The sequence below is a fragment of the Grampus griseus genome (genome assembly GCF_964374135.1).
Source record: "Grampus griseus genome assembly, chromosome: 7".
In the NCBI taxonomy this organism is placed as follows: domain Eukaryota; kingdom Metazoa; phylum Chordata; class Mammalia; order Artiodactyla; family Delphinidae; genus Grampus; species Grampus griseus.
Window position 1 is genome coordinate 42,921,703 of NC_139001.1, and position 21,071 is coordinate 42,942,773.

The window sequence follows — 21,071 nt, forward strand, 5'->3', positions numbered from 1 at the left end:
CAGAAACCCCAGTGCAACCAACCACAGTTTAAATAACATATACCCACAATTTAACCCCAACTCCCTCATCAACACCATGCATGTGAAGCCTCCCTCCTCAGCATCAAATAGGATAATCATAACTTCTATACAGTTTTAATTCCAAAAACAAAAAGCCACATCTGAAGGAAAAAAATGCAGTAATACCATACCTACCCAAATAATTCTGCCCCCAGGCACTACTGGGATAGCTACCCACTCAGTCTTATTTTAACCAAGATAGGCTCTTGGGAAAAAAAGGAATCCAAGACCAAACTCAAGGGGATAAAACAACAACAACATTAATTTGTAAAATATGAGATAAACTCAAATATAAATTTTGACTGAACCTTGACCTAAATCAATATTCCCACTGTTTTGTTTTGTTTTTCTTTTAAACTGTGAAATAAGCAGCCACGAGGACAAGATTACAAAATGGTTTAGTCTTATCATCAAATAAAATTTACTACAGGGTTAACCTGACACAACTTTTTATACCTGAGAGAATTAATACTTTGCTACCTGAAACTGAGTTATAGTTGAGAAGGAGATGAAGACAAATAAATCAACTTGATTCTAGCAGGAGAGGAAAGCCAAGGCCCAAACCCTACAGAACCTGGACACCAAGGGACCAGGGGGAGATGAGACCAGAGCATGGGTCACCAAAGCCAAGAGACAAGAGTACGATGAGAAGCAGCAGAGGGTCAACAGTGTGTGTGTGTGTGTTCGGGGGGAGGAACGGAGGAAGGAGAAAGGATAAGTGTGTCATCAGGCCTAGAATCCATCTGTTAGGAGCTGAACTGTGTCACCCCCTCCCCAAATTCATATGTTGAAGTCCTAACCCCCAGTACCTCAGAATGGGGCTGTACTTGGAGACAGGGCCTTTAAAGAGGTGATTAAGTTAAAATGAGGCCATAAGGGTGAGCCCTAATTCAACATGACTGGTGTCCTTATAAAAAGAGAAGACAGGGACACAGCCAACACAGACTGAGGGATGTGCATACAAGGCCCGGTGAGAAGGTGGCCATCTGCAAGCCAAGGAGAGAGGCCTCAAAGAAACCAAACCTGCTGACACCTTGATCTTGGACTTCCAGCGTCCAGAATGGTGAGAAAATGTACTTCTGTTGCTTACGATACCCAGTCATGGCATTTTGTCACGGCAGCCCACGCAGACTAATATACTGTACTATAAGCCCTGGTAAGACTGGCTACTTCTCTCTCCCTCTACCGCTAAGCTTTTGACACAGCCTACCTTTTGACAGTTGCCACCCTTCCTAGGCACCCACAGCTCACTCGGCATGTGCCACTCAAACATCTTCAAGTAGAACGTCACCACCTGTTTGCTGCCCGCGAACTCCTTCCTTAAAACTCTCTCCTACTGTAAAGCAATTATACTCCAATAAAGATGTTAAAAAAAAAAAAGTAGGCAGAAGACCTAAACAGACACTTCACCAAAGAAGATATATAGATAGCAAATAAGAAAAAAAACAACAAAAAAAAACCTCTCTCCTGCCCTGGCTTCCCTCTGGCCACGTCTCCCTGGCTCTTCACTTCCCACCCCACCACTCCTTATTCTCCTTAGTGGCTTCTCCTTCCTCCACTTGTCACAAAATAATGTCTCCCAGACTTCTATCACCCACCTTCCCTGCTTCTCCCTCCGCCCTCCAAGTGATCCTCACAACATCCACAGCTTCGACCACACCAAGATGCTGGTAGTCCCTCCATCCAGACCTCAGGCCCTGGCTTGTCCCTGAGCCCCAGCGTCTGCTGAAGCTCCCTCTCTGCCTGGGGGCCCCACATCCCAAATGGAACCCACCCCCTTCAGCCTGTCTGTGATGACCATACCCAACATCACACAGACCAGAAACTTGGGAGTCATCCCAGACCACCACTTCCCCTGCTCCCTCCAATCCAGTCACTACATCCACCCCACTGCTTAAAGAGGGGTACATCACAACAGTCACCACAATCATTGACCCAGTCAACTCATTCTCAACAGCTACTGTCAGAAAATAACCCAAAATAGAGAAAAGGTTATATGCACAAAGATGTTCATCACAGTATTATTATTTACAGCAGCAAAGTGGTGGAAGCAACCCAAATGCCCAATAAAAAAGAGGTGTTTCAGGAAATTACGGTACTCAGTGGAATAACACAACTATAAAATGTATCTCGAAACTCACAGCAGCACAGAAAATACATGAACTCTATGATTACAATCATTCCAAAATATACCCATAGAAAACTTGGAAAGGAATACTCAGAAATGACCATAGTTGATATTTTAAGAGTTAGTTAACTCAAGAAGAGTCTTTTTTAGTTCCACTTTCCAAACTTCCTGTAATGTTTCTTCTTAAGATGATTTTTTAGTACAAAATATCCAAAAGGGAGTGTTAGTAATCTTGGACTTTCTGAGTTGCCCGGTTTCAGGATAAATGGGAATCTTACTACAGGATCCCCTTCAGCTGCCATGCTACCTTCATGTTACATCTGTTGCAACATCCAAAACTAACTCCCACAAAATAACGTTCCCCCCAAATCCTATTATACTTGTAGCCCTCAGTGTGAGATCCTAAAAATTAATTCTTTCAAGAAGTCCAACTGGACACATAAACAGCTGCAAAACTGCAGAAGTGGGCTCCCAGCATCTGCCATGGTCATTAACTGTTCTCGTAAGAAAAGATCACCACACGCGAGCTGCTGCCAAGAGGGCAAGTGCAAAGCTGGAAACGGAATCACAGAATGTGAAGCCCCTGCTGCACCCAGGGTCTGACAGGCTCGCTGACTGCCAGGTAAGGAAGGGGCACTTTCCCATCCAAGGAGAGAACTTGCCAACTCTTCCATCCCAGAGTCCATGAGATACGAAACAGGTCACCCCGAAGGATGTATAACGGCACATGTTTCCTGTAGCAGTTTACCTATACTTTTCTGTTTCTTTTTTTAATTGCAACAAACAGCAAGCATTAAGGTGGGGCTGACAGTTTTACCATTATTTCTCAACACCTGTGGCACGCACGTGTCAGCTAAACCCAACAGATTTCTCTTCCTCCATGTATTGGGGTATATGAAGTGAAACAGACAAGATGCAAGATCACGTCTGTACCTGGTGGGCTTGTGATAATACAGACCTTTTACAACTGCTGCCTTACTCAATAGTGGTATACATGTTGCTTCTAATTTAAAGTACTCTGCTGATGAATCCTTTTGAATAGTGAATACTAAATCCTAGTTATACCCATCCTATAAATCCAGATTTTACCCCAACTAAACTAGACTTCCTTACAGCAGAGAAAGAATGCGCATAAATATTTATGTTCAAATTAGGCATTTGTGGTTGAAGATGAAGAACACTACCAACTATGGAATAAGGTATAGGAAGGCATCCCTTAATTTAAATCCCCTCTACTAGATTTTACATTCAACTGTGAAATCTCACTGAAATTAGCAATATTTCTCAAGTAAATAGCTATTCTGTTGAGTAGCAACATGCTGTCATACTTTCTTTGAAATCCATGTCGGTATAATTTTGAGATACTTACAGAAAACCACTGCTTAAAAATAAATTCCTGTAGATAAAGCAAACTTAGCAGGAAAGCCCATTTCTCCACTCACAATTATTCAAGAAGAGGCACATGAAAGGAAAACTGGAAAGCTCACTGAACTTTTTAAACGGTAACTGAAATCAATGGGCTTTTAAGGAAATGTGTCAAATTTGGCAAAGTTCTCTTTCTAAAAAATGTATTTTGGTAATTTTCCAGAATTCGGTTCTTTCAGTTTGGAAAACTTTAAAAATTCAGAGACATAACTAAATGGTAGCCACACAGATGACCCTCAGCAAAATAAGAGAAAAAATTCAACTTCAGTATCCCCTTAATCTCCCCTTCCTTTCAGTCTCCCAAGTCCCCCAAGATTCTTGGTGCTTTTAGGAAATCACAGACTCCTCCAGACTTTAGTGAGTTAGTAAGTTAATTCATGAATTCCAGGTATGAGTAAACAAAAGGCAACTTAATGTAGGTTTTTGAGGGTGAAAAGTTACATTTATTTTTACGATTAAAAATAAGAAATAAAATTTAGTCTTTACTTGGAATTGTAGCAATGTGTGCATCACTGCCATGTGACAAGCAAGTAAAGGAGAAAGATGGGGTATTGAAAGGAGTGGTTTTCAAGGGGAGGGGAGTAAAAGCAGACCAAAGAGAGTAACAGATGGCCAGAGGCACTCTCAGGGAGCAGAGCAAGAGACAACAAAGGGAAAATAATGACAGAAAAAGTAACATTCAAAGAAAGAAGAGTTTCACAAGGATCCACATCCCCATCTTCTAACTTCCTGGGATGCTTCTGCTGAAGACTTTTAAATACTGTTGCGTTCCTGCAACTGTAACCATAAATGGGAAACTACTCCACCTGCGAATACAATCAGAGCAGGCAGACCCCAGGCGTGCCACCCTCTTCGGCTCCACTTTAGTGAACCGCTGAGGCAACTGCAGCCTGAGCTTTTTCATAAGATGTTTTGGTATTGTTATTAGTTCAGAGCTAACATAACCAGATTACAGAAAATGCAGAAAATAAAGAGGGTTGTAAACGTAAGTCATCCCTATCTACTACACTAACACAATCACTGTTAACATTTTGGTTTCTTTGCCATCTTTCTTCCTATATATTTTTCAGAGGAGAAACTAGAGCCCCGTATCAAATCACACATTATATACACTGCTTGGAATCAAACAGATCTGAATATCTGGTGGGGGAAGAGGAGGAAGAACTCCAGGAATCCATTTTCAGAAAAGACTGAGTAGCAACTCACATTTATACTGTGCGCTTGCTCTGTGCCTGACATTGTTTATTCTATGGACATATGTGTGTTTACTCATTTAATCCTTATTACAATCCAAGGAAGAAGGCTCTACTATTACCCAAATACTGCAGGTGAGAAAACGGAGGCAGAGACAGATTAAGCTATGTGGCCAAGGACATGGGCTGCTAAACAGAGTCAGGTTTCAAACCCAATACTTTCCCCAGAGCGCAGCCCATCACCATTGCACCACACTGCTTCCCACTGAGCGAGGACTCACTGCCACGTAAGAGAACCAGGCTCTGATGCGCTTGCCCCAGGTGCAAAGCCTCGATGACGGATGCGCGATGCGCGGTGATTCTAGGTGGAATGAAGTGTGCGTAACTCAGACCAGACCCCTCCTCCCTCCCCACCCTTTTCACATCAGAGCCCTCAGTGTGTCTCTAGAGAAGGTACCAGAAGGAAAGGGGAGAGAGAGGGCTGAGACACTGAAAGGGCCAAAGGTGGCCCCCCCTGCTCAAGAGCCCTCCCAGGAGGAGAGACAGGGCTTCTCCAGACCTCAGAGCAAGACCCAGTCCAATAGTACAGAACCCAGGACGTTGGCGTGCCCAGCAGCCACCAGTACTCAGGGCAATGGCAGCTCTCAAGGGGTAGAGGGAGGGTTGGGGGATGGGCAGTAGCCCCACTCAAGCCCCGTCACAGAGGCAGCGCACTCTTTACTTGGGCAGTTTCATTTGAGGAGGAAGGGGAACATACTGGCCAAAAATAAACATTTTCATGTCATCATACTTAAACACTACTAAATACCACTATTATGATGATTTACTAAGAAGTACCACTTTTTAAGTCCTTAATTACTAAAATTTCCATCAATCTATCATTAAGAGCAGAACTGCACCCCAGGGCTTCTGGGCCCGTTCTTCACTGCCTGGAAAGCTCTACCATCCTTCTCTTCCCGCAGCAGTACCAACTAACCCTTCAGGCAGCTGCATGAATGCCTGTTTCCTCAGACAGGCTCTCCCTCTACCCCCAATCCGAAGTCTCCCCTCCCCATCTTTCTTATTCTCACAGCATCCTGTCCTTTCCCTTCATAACAAATATCACAATTCATAAATATGGCATAAATATCTATGTTCACTTCCGCAATGTCTCTCTCCCCTCACATTCCATGAAGACAGAAACACAATTGCTCTGCTCACCATTAAAGACTCAGTGCCTAGTACAGTGCCTGGCACACACTAGGCACCCCAACATTTGATGAATGAATACATGAATGCATTAAAGAAACAAAAAACACCTCCACCTCCCCTTACTTCTAAAAGTATCATATATAATTTTTAAATTACGGTGAGTTATGACATTTCCATTACAGGTTTGTTATTTTACGCTCTATTAGAAACACCACGCGACTCCAGGCTCCTATAGCAAACACAGGTTGAAATGTGATCAATCAAGAACCCATCGGGGCTTCCCTGGCAGCGCAGTGGTTGAGAGTCTGCCTGCCGATGCAGGGGACACTGATTCGTGCCCCGGTCCGGGAAGATCCCACATGCCGCCGAGTGGCTGGGCCCGTGAGCCATGGCCGCTGAGTCTGTGCATCCGGAGCCTGTGCTCCGCAACGGGAGAGGCCACAACAGTGAGAGGCCCGCATACCACCAAAAAAAAAAAAAAAATAGAACCCATCAATAAACAAATACAAAATCAATCCTCATTCCTGTATACCAGCAACACCAATCAGAAATGTGTTAAACAATTCCGCTCACAATGACCATAAAAACCATAAAGCACCATGGCACAAGTCTAACAGAAGACGTGAAAGAGTTTTTACACATAAAATTATAAAATTTCATTGAAGGACATAAAAGACCTAAATCAATAGAGAAGTATATCAGGTTGCAGACCGGAAGCCATGAGACCATAAAGATCTCAATTCTCTCTAAATTTTTATATAAACTGAATGCAATTCCAATAACACAAAATTTTTGAAAAATAAACAAGTCACATGCTTGGAGAATATATGTGCAAGTTAACCTCTGTGGAGGGAGCGAGAAGAACGTGATGTGCGTTTGACTCATCAACTGACACAAATATGGAAAACGGCATTCTGTGTGAATTCCAGTAATTTAACTATTATGGGTATGCAATGTTACTTCCAATGTTTTGACTCTTTCAAATATTTTCTCCATTTTAAGTTGTGAAACAGTAAATGCTACAAGTTCAGGAAAGCTGGGTTGTGAGAGATGCGTAGGGGTAATAGGTAGAGAGGGGCTTCCAGGGCGAAGGAAAGATCCAGGAAAAAAATAAGGTAAAAAAGCAGAAGACATGTTTCAGAGAGAACCAAGTATGGCTCACAGAGAACACATATTCCCACAGAAAGCCAGACAGTGATGGGTCTAAAAACGGTACAATGAAGGGACTACAGCAGTATTATCTACACAATGATCCTGCCAAAAAGTGGGACACCGGTCACATAAGTTGGGACAGTGCATACCCTATCTCCCTCTTGGAGATCCACAGTGCACGGTCACAAATAAAAGTCCGCCTTCTGTAAAGAAGAAACTTATTTTTTTAAGTTTATTTAAAGAAACTTGTTTAAAATGTTGTTTAACCAACACCTACTTGCCCAAGGAACGCTTTTCTACAGTAACGTGTACAAACTTTTCATGGAACAGCCCACTTCGGGAAATGCTGTATTCTAGTAAACCAGCCTTTTAAAGGTCTGAACCAGAATAGAGGTTTAAGGATTTGAAAATAAAAGGCAACAATCAACCAAACACTGTAACTGATTAGATGGATGTAAGAGTCACAGAAAATAGAGAAGTCGGTGAGGCTTCTGAAATCCAAAGTCAAGATGATGATAAGAATGCTATTAGCACAGTTACATCAGAGACGGTCAACTATTAGGTAATGGGCACTAAGCGTGGATTTTGATGGGTTTGGAGAGACAGTGAGATATTCCCCTAGAAAGAAAACTGAGCAAGAAGTTAAAAGCCTTGGAGTCCAGTGCCAGAGCTGACCCTGGTTAACCTTTTGAGCCTGAGCAGTTCTCAGATACAAGTAAGTAGTTATGGTGGTGGCCTAAAGGCCCTTTCAACTTCATCACGCTACCATTCCAAAAATTAAACATTTGAAGTCAAAATACCAATACAGTCAAGTTCTACCTTTAAAGGAGGTGTGAAATGTTTAAATATAGGATACAAATACACAATTCAAGAATCTGAATATATGAGTTTAAATATATATGGATGAGAGGTTTTTAAGAGATTATGCAATTATAGATGTTGAAGAGAGAGCCCCAAAACCTACTAAAGCTATAAAGTCTAACTCCAACCCCCTCCTCCAATGTCACAGAATACTTAGTACTCTGCTTCTGCAGAAAGCAGATTCCTGAATCTGACCCAATGTGGCAGTTCATATATTTTTATGAATACCTCTCAACAGCCTGAAGAGTTCAAGCAAGTGAGAACTCTTTGCGAGACAGCTCACCACATCAGGGGTAAATCAAAACTGTAGTCTACTTATTACAACTGTAAGCAGACTGCATGAGGAATGCAAAAAAAAAACGAGCCATGCAAATTGGCCTAGGCCCAATGTTTATAAAAATTAAACTTTTCCTAAAAGCATTTAGGCAGGGACTCTAAAATGAATAAAATAGTGATGATCCCTTTGAAGCCCTTTCAAAGGAAAGAACGAGCAGCTAGGACCTGGGCCTATTTGCAACCTGGACGTTGCAAATAGCGCTTCAGAGTCTAATAATATAGAATTTAAAAGGAAGCAGCACTGAGGGAGGAGAGAGAAGGTGCACAGTGGCAAAAGTAAGTGGGGCCAGCAGGAGGTTTTCAACGAAGGTTTTTGGTTTCTTTTTAATTTGGGGGTTGAAGTGTACAGAAAATGCTTTCACGAAACCAGTGAAAATGAGCAGGCAAATAATATGCACACACACAATAATGAAACCAGTAACGAATAACCTGGTCCGTCCGTCCCATTGTCCTTTCAATGCAATCTTCTAAAGTCTCTTCAAGGATGCTGAATTCTTTTTTTTTTTTTTACGAGTTTAAAAACTTGTACAATTTTGAATTGTATTTTCATTTCAACACAGCAAAATGAAGCCATCTGTGTAACTTCAAAGCATCTTGAGTCCACGCAGGATTGATCAGAAAGTCCCTGGAAAGCAGACCTGGTCTCCTCCTGCCTCTCCAAGCTATCTAGGAAAGCCAGGCACCTGGTATTTTTAGAAGCTCAGCCTTGTTGTTTATCTGATAAGCAAAGGAAGGATGTCAATTTTCACTTATCTCCAGACCTCAATTTCAAAAACTGCCTATCTTGGACGAGTATAAATTCTATACCAATTCTTATCTTCCTTGCCTTGTCCAAAGTCTTATCCCCTAAGTTCCAGCTCTGCAGTGGTGCTCCCACCAATTCATCCACATGCCTCAGACCCTGAGCTCTGACTGGATGACCAGCAGCATACAGTGCTTGAAAAGACTGGAGACCAGAGATCAGACAAACCCCCTGAAAATCCCCAGAAGGTCAGCAGATTCCCACAGAGAAGGCAGTGACCAGGAGAGGGTGAGAAAGACAACCAGGCAGGGCTGGCTCCTTGGTCTCCCACCAGCAGGTTGAATCTTGTTTCACCACGTCCCCCTCACTTGGGGGAGGAGAATAATGCAGGGTTGCCAAGCACAAGACCCAGAAAAAAAAAGAGCAACTCAGGAGCATTTGAACCAGATCCTCAGCCCTGGTCCAACCAAGGACACACGCAGGAACCCTGACTCCAGGGGACAAAGGAAGAGAGAGACTGTCAGGGTGGGCTCACTCTCTAACTCTGTAAAACTCACTCCTTAAAGTGGCCCAGAGCTTCCAAGAACACTGTCCCACGAGGTAGCACGTTGTTCTGTAAAGCACACAGTCTTGGGCTTGATCTCTACTAGCCCTGGGCACGTTACCCAACTCTCCCAACTACAGACATCTCCTACTGAAGGAGAGCAATGAGGCTTAAATGAAACAGGCTATGGAGAGAACCCAGGACGCAGCATGACACAGCGCAGCACCCACTACTTAATGACAGCAGCGTGAATGTCATGTAACAAAATATAATTCTTTGGGGACTTGGCATTTCTTGTCCACTATGCAAATATGCCTGAAGTCTATGAACAGCCTTAGTGCGGTTGAATCAACAGCCATGCTGAACCAGGATGAGGAAGGTTGGGACGCTGGCAGGTGGGGAGGGAAGAAAGCAGGAGGACACCAAGGAATTGCTGTACACCAGGGCCGACCATGTAATTCAACACCTTCTCCCATGGAGTGGTACTTTATACACCCTCAGGGTCCAAAAAAGGATCCTCTCCTCTCTCCTCCGGCAACGGCAACGAATTCACCAGAAAGAGGCTTCCTAACATCCCAACCAATCCTTCAGAGGCAGGTGTTCAGAGACCCGACTCCTTTAGCACCATCAGAGGTTGGGGGAAATAAAACCAAGGACAAAGAAGGAACAGGCATTGTTTGGGTTCCTCCCACTCTCACGCTTTTGTCTCAGTAGCATGTGTTGGCGTGGCCTTGGTCACCACGGCTGTCACAGTCATCTCACCAACATCCACTCTCTGGGCACACTGCGCTGCCCTGCTACATCCTTTGATACACAATGGATTTCCTTTGCTGCTTTTTAATGCCTAGCCTTGCATCAACTGTGTGCTTAATACAATACAAATTGATGAAGACACTGGCAACTGAAAAGAAACCTACGACAGGTTAGAAGAGCATCCTTCATCCTTCTCAGCTGGTAAGTTGGAAAGTGCTCCCTGTTAGAACTCAGCAGACCACGTGTGTGCATCCCCTCTAAATATCCAATGGATGAGAATCTAATGGCCTCAGGAGACAGAAGTTACTGCACCTACACTACAGTCTCTGAAGACCCCAAATGATGTCTTGGCTTGAAATAATTAAAAAGTAACAGTAGAACTTTCAGTCTTCATAGTCTTAGGAACAAAAAAAAACCAATATTGACTTTTCCATTTGCCCAGGAGCATTCTGAGAAATCCATAAATAATCGATGATGACGCCAAGTGTTCGAATCCACTCTGCTCCTGCACTCGGCGGTCACCCCTGGGTCAAGGTCAGGAGACTCCTGCCTGGCACCATACTCCATTCCACCCCAAGGACGGATACCACTTCCATTCCACTTTCACGTGGATGCCTAAGCTTGTTCACTTCCCCTGTGGGGAAAAGATGAGCACAGAAATCCTGTGGAATGTGTGTTCCCACAGAGCTCAGAAATGTGATGATGTCAGAGGATATTGTAAAGAAAGACCCTTGACACTTCCCTAAGGAAGAATGTCTTCTGTAAAAGGCGACTGCCAGGACAAAAAGCATGTGCTGGGAAAATCTACGGCCTGCTGCTGTGTATGACTCCAATTCTGATGTCCCACTTCCTCTTTATAATCACATTCCTTCCCTCCTTATTCCTCTTCTAAAAAGACACTCTGGCATTGGGTCTCAGTAAAGAAGCAAAGTGCAGTGTTCTAATAAAGGCTGGGAGATAAAAAGGGCTAAAACAGATTTCAATAAATATCAAATGACTATAAGTCTACTCCATTCCACCACTTTTAAATGTCCCCTCACCCCAAAAACACACTTATTTTTAAACATTGGCAGCCTAACTCTTTAAAGTTTCATTCACTTAAAGTTTATTCACACAGGCCATCAAACAGCAAAGCTTTTGAACAATAATACAGTTTGAAAAGTTGCGATGTCACTAATCTAGCCTTCCAAACCTATCTCACAGTGGTTTTTGAAAAAATCAATTACGATAATATATGCAAAAGTGATTTGCAATCTGCAAAGGGCTAATCACATAATCAAACTGCTGTCATTCCTAGTATTAAAAGATATCATACCATACAGTGTGGACCTTGGAATCAGAGATTGGAATTCAAATCTCACCTCTACCCCTTACTAGTTACCTACACAACTAGGCAAGTTACCAAACTCCCTGGGCCTCAGTTTCAACTGTAAAATGGAGATAATACCCACTTTACCAAGTTGTTGTGAGGGTTAATAAAATAATGTGTGTAAAATCCTTTTCACACAGTAAATACTAAATGACAGTTTTAACTACTGTTAGGCTGTTTAAAATCCAAAGGTCCAGCTATTGAAAATAGCAGAAGGGAGGGGGACAAGAGAAGAATCTCACCCAAAGGAAGGACAAATGTTAAAAACCTTTAACATCCTACATTCTGAGGATTCCCCTCTTGGCCCACTCCTACACCCCACTCCTTCCCCACTGTTGTCGGAAGCTCCTCGTTGCTTTGCATAACCGCGAAGCAACCAGGGAGAGTCAGTCTTTACCTCCAGGCTTGACAAAGTGATGATTCATCCCATCCTGTGAAGAGGGTGCAGTTTGCAGCCAGCCTCATCACACATGGGGAATCCATCGGACGGCCTGCAGCCAGACACCAACTATTTAAGAGGCTTCCCCATCCATGTCTTTGGTAGCAGTAATCTTATGCTTTGCATTTTGTTAATGTATATTGCAATGAGTACTCGGGAGGAATCCAATTGTGCTATATTTTACAAAACAATTCACAACATAAACGAAAAGTCCAAAATGGCAAGACAACGATAACGAAGGAAGTCTCCCTCTGTTCGCTGCCCATGACACAATGTTTTGCCAGGCAGTGTGTTAGTTATAATGACAAACAGCTTGACGGTTGGACAACATCCCACCTCAACTGCACATCATAATGGCTCTGGAGGACAAATCCCACTGTTTTCCAGCCTGGCCTGAAAATCTGACCACATCCTCCAAGAAAAAGACAAACCCTCACGGTAGCTGGTACAGCTCTTTTCCATTACCGCTTAGTGGGCAGGAAACATTTTTTTTCCCCAGGAGTAAGCTCTTCATTCCCCTTCTAAGATTAAGAGACTTTCAAACTTGGCTGTCTTAAAATGAATAGCCAACGCGGTGGTTCACCGGTGGGCCCTCAGACTTGTCGAAGAAGCAGCTCTAGGTCATTTCCCAGCCCTGCCTCAGCCAGACTACTACAGCTAAATGTCTCCTCAACTATCACCACAGTAATTCTAACCTTCAGCCCAGCTTTGGGATCCTTCCACCAGTGTCCCATAGGCACAAACCATGAATGCCTGGAAATGTCAGCCTCCTCCCAAAACGGTTTTGCTTGGAATACTCCATTCAAAAAACACTCATCATTCAATCCACCCTGGCTCCCTCCCGAGGTCAACCAATCCTCCTGGGCTTCTTGATTCCAATCTAGGAAAGGGTCACTTAACATATGCCCAACACATTACATTCAATTCTACCTCCCCCTAAAAATAATTCCCATTCACCATAGTGGCAACTGTTCCCTTTCCTAGTCCAGATGACCCACATTAGGGGAGTGAAAGCACAGAAGTCACGACTCCTCAACTGAAAACCCAAAGGGTGGTGTGTATGATGTGTTTTCTGGGAAAGACTGTAAAGGGTTTTTCAATTCAGTGTTACCTAATCTGATTCATTTATTTAGCAATGTCTAATTTTCTAGTGGTTTCCCCCCCAAACATTCCTGGAAAATTGTTTTACTCTATTACAACGGAGAAAATTATTCTATGTCAAAATCAATGCTATAAAATCTGCTTCCTACCCATTCAAGCCAATATCTACTAGCTACAAACACGGATCCACAGGCACATACATACACACAAATGCCCTGATTTATAGCCCAAAAAAAAGTCTTCTTCCACTGTAATTAAGAAGATTTGATTTCAGCAAACTAACACTGAGAGCGCCTAGAAGTCAGGGAAGTACACAACTTGTTGAAGCAATAAACGCTCGGCCGCAGCCTGAACAAAGCATTACAAATAAGCTCCAGAAACCCACACAGCAAGCCCTTGGACAAAATGCTGTGTGTTTGTAATCAACTCTCCAGTGCACTCACATCACCCACTCCCCAACCCTCTGCCCCGGCCCGGCAAGAACTCTCCAGGACTCCTGTTCCTAATCCGGTTTCCATTCCAGCCCCGCCCCCTCCCCTTCCCTCTCTAGGACCGTGAATCAATCCCATCCCGGGCAGGAAACGAGACCCAAGGCAGCCCCCTCCGCTGCGGCGGAACAAAGGAGCATAGCTCAGCTGCACGCGCAGGATGCCCCGTCGGGTCCTGGGCCCCTTCTCCCCCGCCGCTGGGGCACGCCGCACCTGAACCCCACTCCCCAGGACGCCCCATTGTTCTCCCTCCGCTTTCCTTCCCGGAGGAGGCCACCCCGTGTCCTTCCATAGAACCAGGGGGCCAGGAAACAGCTGTGGGCCAGAGAGATGGAGGGGTGTGGGTGAACACCAGGAAGACCTGAATTCCACTTTGCCCATAGGTACGAAGGGGATGGGGCAAAGTAAGAATAACTTAGTTTAGCGCCCTCTACTCTCCCACCCGCCCCCGAAGCAACTGCGGAGTCGCGACCACCCTGCCCGACCTCCAGCGTGCGCGGTTCTCGCCGCAGCGCCGCCTGGCCCCGAGGAGAGACCGCAGACCCCGCTGACCCGTGTCCCGCGAGCTGCGGCGGGGCCACGGGGACCCCGGGCACAAAGGACCGAGCGGGCAGGGCAGGCGAGAGAAGGAAAGCGCTCGCACTACCTCGCCGGACGCCACTCCGCCTCCTTGTCGTCCTCCCTCTCCGGCGCGCTCCGGGACGCTGGCCCTCCGCGAGGCTGCGGGGCTCCCGCGCAGTTGCTCGCCAGACGCTGCTGGCGGACGCTGCCGGCAGACGCTGCCCAGCGGCTGCCTGCCCCTCGCGCCCGCGCTCCCACACCACCGCGACGCGCGGCGCCCGGGACTCCAGTGCGCGCCCGGCTGCAGAGTGCGCTGCCGCTGCAAAGTGCTGCGCTGCGGCTGGAGGCGCCCGGCCACTCCCCTCTACCCCGAGGGCGGAGGGGCCGGCCGAGGGGCGGGGGCGGCGACCTCGCAGCTTGGGATTCGCCCCTCTGAGCGCCGGCAGGACCGGGAGCCGCCGCCTCCCAGCCGACTCACCTCCAGCCGCCCGGTGCCGGCGGCACAGCGCCCCCCGGTGAGCGCGGGTGCAGCCTCCGCCTCCGGGGCCAGCCTGGATGGGGCAAGGAGTGGAAAAGAGGAGGAAGGAGAGGCGTCCCTCCCAGCCCCACGGAAGGCACAGCCCTTCTACCTTTCTCACTCCCGGATTTATTAACATCAAACGACAAATACAATAACTGGAGAGGCAAGCCAGGGGGAGCGGGCCGGGGCGGAGGGGGTGAGGAAGGGGGCCGCGGGGAATGACAACTGGAACCCAACCTGTGGGCAGATGTCAGCAGAGAGTGGGAGTGTTCTCAATTGTTCCTTCTCCCTTAGACCAAAAAAAGTTTGGATACCCAGGAATATCGGAAAACATTAATTTGACCGAAAGGGAAAAGAGTGTACTGAGTGGCAAAGTGTGCTTTTATTTACAAGATTTTTTAATATCTATTAACTCACTTAATTTCACATGATGCTAAGTAGACACTGGCCAATTCTCTGTTACAGAAATTAAAAGATAATTGAAAAAGAAATTTCAACTATATGTATATATTTATATGAAAATATATAAATGAATATTGCGTATTAACTGGCACTGGGTGATGATCAATGATAGGGTGTTAATCTGCATATTATTTATGCGTGCTGGAGGAAGCCAGAGAATCAGGCCCTCCAGCTTCTCACTCCAGCTGGCTTCTTGCCTCTTTGTACAGTAGAATTTAGAGCAAGCCACTTGACCCTTGTCCTGGTTTCCTCATCCCGGAGGAGGGAAGAGTGCTCATCCAACCTTACTCACTGGGTGAGGTGAGGATTACTTGGCTAAGGTGTTAAAAGAAATGTAGGCGCAGTAATTATTACTCATGGTTCTAACTACTTCGTCCAATAATGAAATAAATTGCCATAAATGGAGCCAGGTTTAAATGGACTGACCTGGAAACTGTCGCTAAAATGAGGTGAACCAAGAATTCAGACCATATATAGTAATTATTTTCCTACCGGCATAAGAACCACAGGCACTGGTATTTGTCAAATGCTACCAGTAGAGTTTGAAAAGGTAACAATTCCCCAGACTGTATCTGCTTTGGACCTACACCATCATTGATGGCACCATTAGCATCACTTCTGATCCACATGAGACATAGTGATGTGCTAAGCTTTAAACATATTGAGTACCAGGTACCATTCTTTTCCTGTTTAATCTTCGCAAAAACCTGGGAGGAAAGTTACCCTCTGTGTCCTTGTTTTACAAACCAGAAAAGCCAAGAACAGAGAGTTCTTCCAGCTAATAAGTGCCTATACTAGTGTGAAGACATGTCCACAAATTCTTTTTTTTTTTTTTTGCGGTACACCGACCTCTCACTGTTGCGGCCTCTCCCGTTGCGGAGCACAGGCTCCGGACGCGCAGGCTCAGCGGCCATGGCTCACGCGCCCAGCCGCTCCGCGGCATGTGGGATCTTCCCGGACCGGGGCACGAACCCGTGTCCCCTGCATCGGCAGGCGGACGCTCAACCACTGCGCCACCAAGGAAGTCCCACAAATTCTTTTACACTCCCATTAAGGAATGGAGTCTAATTGTCTTCCTCTTGCATATAGGCTAGACTTAGAGATGTGATCCTAACGAATAGAATACAGCAGAAATGATGTAGGTAACTTCTGATTCTAGGTTGTAAAAGGAGCTACAGCTTTCACCTGACCTTCTCCTGGGCCAATCACCCTTGGAACTCAGCAGCCATGCTATGAGGAAGCTCTAGCCATGTGGTAGCTCATGTATAGGTGGTGTGTCTGCTGCTGATGCCAGCTGAGGACCCAGCCTACAGCCAGCTGAACTGCCAGGCATGTGAGTTAGCAAGCCTTTGAGATGACTCCAGCCCCAGTCACTGACTGAGAGATCTAACTGAGCCTAGTCAGTGCCCAGAAACAGAAGGTAGCAATAATACGAGATGGGCTTCAGGGTGGTCGTTGTATAGCAGTAGGCACCTGGAACAGTGGCAGAGCTGGGATTTGAACCCAAGCCTTCTGACTCCACAGTCTCCGCCACAATCCAGTACACTGCCTCAGACCTTGATAACCTAGCCTAATGAACACCCTGAAGGTCCCTGTCTTCGCAACAGACAACATATGGACCTGCTACCTGATGACACTTGTAGCCTCCCTTCTCCATTTTGCCCATCTGACTTTAGATTCCAAAGTGACTGCTTATAGCAGTTTGGCAGTAAGGGAGCCTCTGACCTCTGCTGTCCAGTCCAGCTCTTCAAAAATCACAGAAATTCAAACGGCAGCTTCACAAGTACAAAATGTAAACAGATGATTTGAAAGAGTGGGGGAAATTCTGTAATCTTTTGATCTTGGAAAAAGGCCAAGTTTTAGTAAAAAGTAGGTTTAAGACAAGTATTTGCTACGTAGGACAATTAAGAGAACTTCTCTTAGGAAGGTTTTGGAGCTCCTGCCCCAAGAAAGAAATTGGGAACATAGTTATGTAGGAACAATTTTGCCTCTAGAAGGATCTAGCAGAGTGGGGACACTTGAGGCTTTCTCCCTTTTTTTTTGCAGGTTCGGGAAAGAAAATAGTAGAAGCTATTGAACTCATTCTAATAACACTGAGAAAACGAACCCAAGAAGCTATTAGAAAGCCAAACATGTTTCTAGAGCAAAGCTATGCTTCTCTTTTAAAAATACCATTAACCTAGTTTTCATAAATCTCAAAATCCAAACTTCTGAAGACATACCATGAGGTTTTTAAATACTTTTACCTTCCTGGCCATTCTTTTCAAAAGTCAATCAATCAACAACTTTTGAATTTAAAAGAAGCAGATTACAGTTGTTCTAATAACTGTCAAGAATAGATAATAAATCCACCAAGTACAAAAGCATTTTTTACTTTCCCCTTAGTCTATTTGGAAGAAGCAGAAGCTATGAAGAAGCAGAAAGACTATTATTAAGATTTTAGGGTCATAAACATAAATTATCAAGTTATAGGAGTAAAAGAATGTAAGAAGTGTGCTTTACCTCAATGAAAACATGCAATGATTTAATTCAAAACAAGGGAAATCCTGCCGTCTTTGTGGAAAAACTTAGAAATAAAAGCACATCTGTGTGTGTCCCAGGAAGAGAATGACTACTAAAAGTATAGAGTTGTTGTTGTTGATGTTTTTCCTTAGTTGTTTTTACTTGAGCCCCTTAAAAAAATTTTTTTTTTCAAGAATTCAGCATTGGAAAATTGACCAACGAAAGGACCACGTAACCTGATTCTGCCTCATACTGGTGTAGCAAATGAAATGGTGGGCTGGAAGTCATAGTTTTAGATATTCTCACTGGTTCTGTCTGCAACTAGCTTTAGAATTTTAGCCAGAAAGCTCATGCTCTCTGTCCTTAGTTATTTTGCATCATCTTGAATGTGTTAAGAACTTCTGGTTCTAAAAGAAATCTAATAGTCTTTATATTTGCCATATTTTCACTCCTTGCCTACCTGTCCAAACACGTAGTTTTCACCCACTCTGCTTATCCTTTGAGACCACACTCAGTTCTTACCTATTCCTGACCATCTTCTTGAATTGGATCTTGCTTCCTTTGCTGTGGTAACATCTTGATGCCACATCTTCTCCATACTTATTAATTGGTTCCAGGTTGTGAAACCTTTCAAGTTGTTCTCTTATAAATGTTTGGCCTTTCCAACTAGATGGTAAAGCTCTAGATTAGAGGAGTAATTCAATTTGAAAACACCAGGCCCATGACAGTAAGAACTATCTTAGAGAGCTTACTGTGTTCTAGAAAGTAATCTAAATGCTCTGCATGTGTGTTAATTCATTTAACCCTCATAACAGCCCAATAAGGTAGGTTATTATTATTATCCCATTTTACAGATGATGAAACTGAGGCAGAGAAAAGTTAATTACTGGCCTGAGGTTACACAGTAATAATGTTAGAGCCAGGATGTGAATCTGGGCAGTCTAGCTTCAGGGCTTGATCTCTTACCTCAACGCTATATAAATACTTCCTCTCACATCTGTGAGCATTTAATCTGTGAGCTCTTTTTCCTTTTGTCTCTGAAAACAAGTAGTGTCTCATCTCTTTAATTTATATATCTCTTAGTTTAGAATAGTGCTCTAAATGCAGTAAGCACTGCATTAGTATTTCTTAGTTCCATGCAAAAAAAAAAAATCTTTTTTATGTATTTAAAGAATGCTTTGAAAATAAATGCATAATGATTAAAGTATTATTTGAAATTCAGATTAGGTATTATAAAAAATATTTCTATAGCATTTTCAGCCTCTGAGACTCAGCAGGAAAAACACAACTCTTACTCTAAGTATTAAAATAGCTGTAGATAGAAAGTAGCTAGGAGAGTAGATCTTGAAAGTTCTCATAAGAAAAAAATTAAAAATTTTGTAACTATGTTATGATGATGGATGTTAACTTGTCTTATTGTGGTGATTATTTTGCAATATATACAAATATCAAATCATTACACTGTATACCTGAAATTAATATTCTTATGTTGATTATACCTCAATAAAAAGAAAATTAATTTAAAAAAATTTAAAACTGTAGATAAATGACAACAAAAATATTAGAGGATAAAAAGATTGATGAAATTTCCCCTAGGCAGGAAAATTTGCTAAAGCTTTTCGAAGATGAAAAGAGAAGAATTCAAAACTCAGGAGTAGGATTCCTTATAGGTACTATATGTGATGATCGAGAGCAACTATTCCCTAAAACAACGGTACTGATGAACCTAGTGGCAGGGCAGGAATAAAGACACAGACGTAGAGAATGGACTTGAGGACATGGGGAGGGGGAAGGGTAAGCTGGGATGTAGTGAGAGAGTGGCATGGACATATATACACTACCAAATGTAAAATAGCTAGTGGGAAGCTGCTGCATAGCACAGGGAGATCAGTTCAATGCTTTGCGACGACCTAGAGGGGTGGGTTAGGGAGGGTGGGAGAGAGGCTCAAGAGGGAGGGGATATGGGGATAAATGTATACCTATAGCTGATTCACTTTGTTATACAGCAGAAACTAACAACATTTGTAAAGCAATTATACTCCAACAAAGATGTAAAAAAAAAGTACATCTGCACAAACTTGAAATATGTGTACAAGGTTAGTCACTGTGGCATTATAAAAAAACAACAACTATTCTTTACAACATATAACAGTGTAATTGACCCCTAAAATAGGGTAGTGAAACTCGAAGTGTAATTTTTTTTTCTCCACAAAATACATTTGTCTATAGCTTAGAATACTGTGATCCCTCAAATAAATTATAGATCCATTGCCAGGAAATTTAAATTGCCTGAGTTTTTCCCCCACCGTTTTATAATTTAGCATTTTGTCTCTTCAACTAGTAGAACAATTGTCTTTTTTATTTCCTTGCAAACTGTAACAAGTTAGTACCATTATGGCAAAACCTTGCTGTTAAACAATAAATCAATCTGAAAAATGACTAGAATTTTTTCCCAATCTTTTTTAAAAAGCATTTTCATCTTTCTAATGATGACTGGGGAGCTTGTCACCTCGTTACTGAGGAGACTTGAGGAGAACTATAAGGAAAAGCAGATATTATGGCAAAGGAAAAAGAATTAGCTGTCTATACCAAATGAAGTGCAATTTAGCAAACATATGAAGTAATATTCTGTTTCTGCTTCAGTCTCTAAAACTAAATGCCCATTTATTTGTGTCTGGTGTATACTTTCATCACAGGTGTTAGCATATGTAAATACCGATAAAGATAATTGTGTAACCAAAAAATATTTTAATTTATTAACAACCAAGACAACATACAATACAGGTATAGGGACTGTTGACTAAATAAACCAAAATTTAACTGGAACTAAAAACCAAGGCTTAGTAATAGATTTCTCATTAGTTTTAGCAGTGTTCTCAATCTTGACATCTTTTGTACAAGATAAGAAGCTCTGTGAGGGCAGGATTTTTGTCCCTTTGGCTCATTGTTGTGTCCCCAGAGCCTAGGAACATACGAGATACTCAAATATTGTTGAACTGATGAATGAATTTTTTTTTTTTTTTGGCCACGCAGCTTGCGGGATCTTAGTTCGCCAGCTGGGGGTTGAACCCGTGTCCTCGGCAGTGAAAGCAGAGTCCTAACCACTGGACTGCCAGGGAATTCCTGAATTTTATAAATTATTTTAGGTAAATTGAACTGGCCCATAATCTCAGTCAATATTTCCAGACGGGTCTTAGACCAATTTTAAGGCTTTCCACAGCAAGGTTAAACAAAAGCAGGTCCT

General features: G+C 43.5%; 1 protein-coding gene across 2 annotated transcripts in view; it reads right to left on the reverse strand.

Moving 5' to 3' along the window:
• Positions 1 to 14,522, reverse strand: part of MYO1B (myosin IB) — a 189,582-nt gene extending 175,060 nt beyond the window's left edge. For both annotated transcript variants that reach the window (XM_082657745.1, XM_082657744.1), the window contains exon 1: positions 14,429 to 14,522. The gene's annotated coding sequence lies outside the window, so the exon portion shown is untranslated. The remainder of the gene's footprint in view (positions 1 to 14,428) is intronic.
• Positions 14,523 to 21,071: the final 6,549 nt, after the last annotated feature.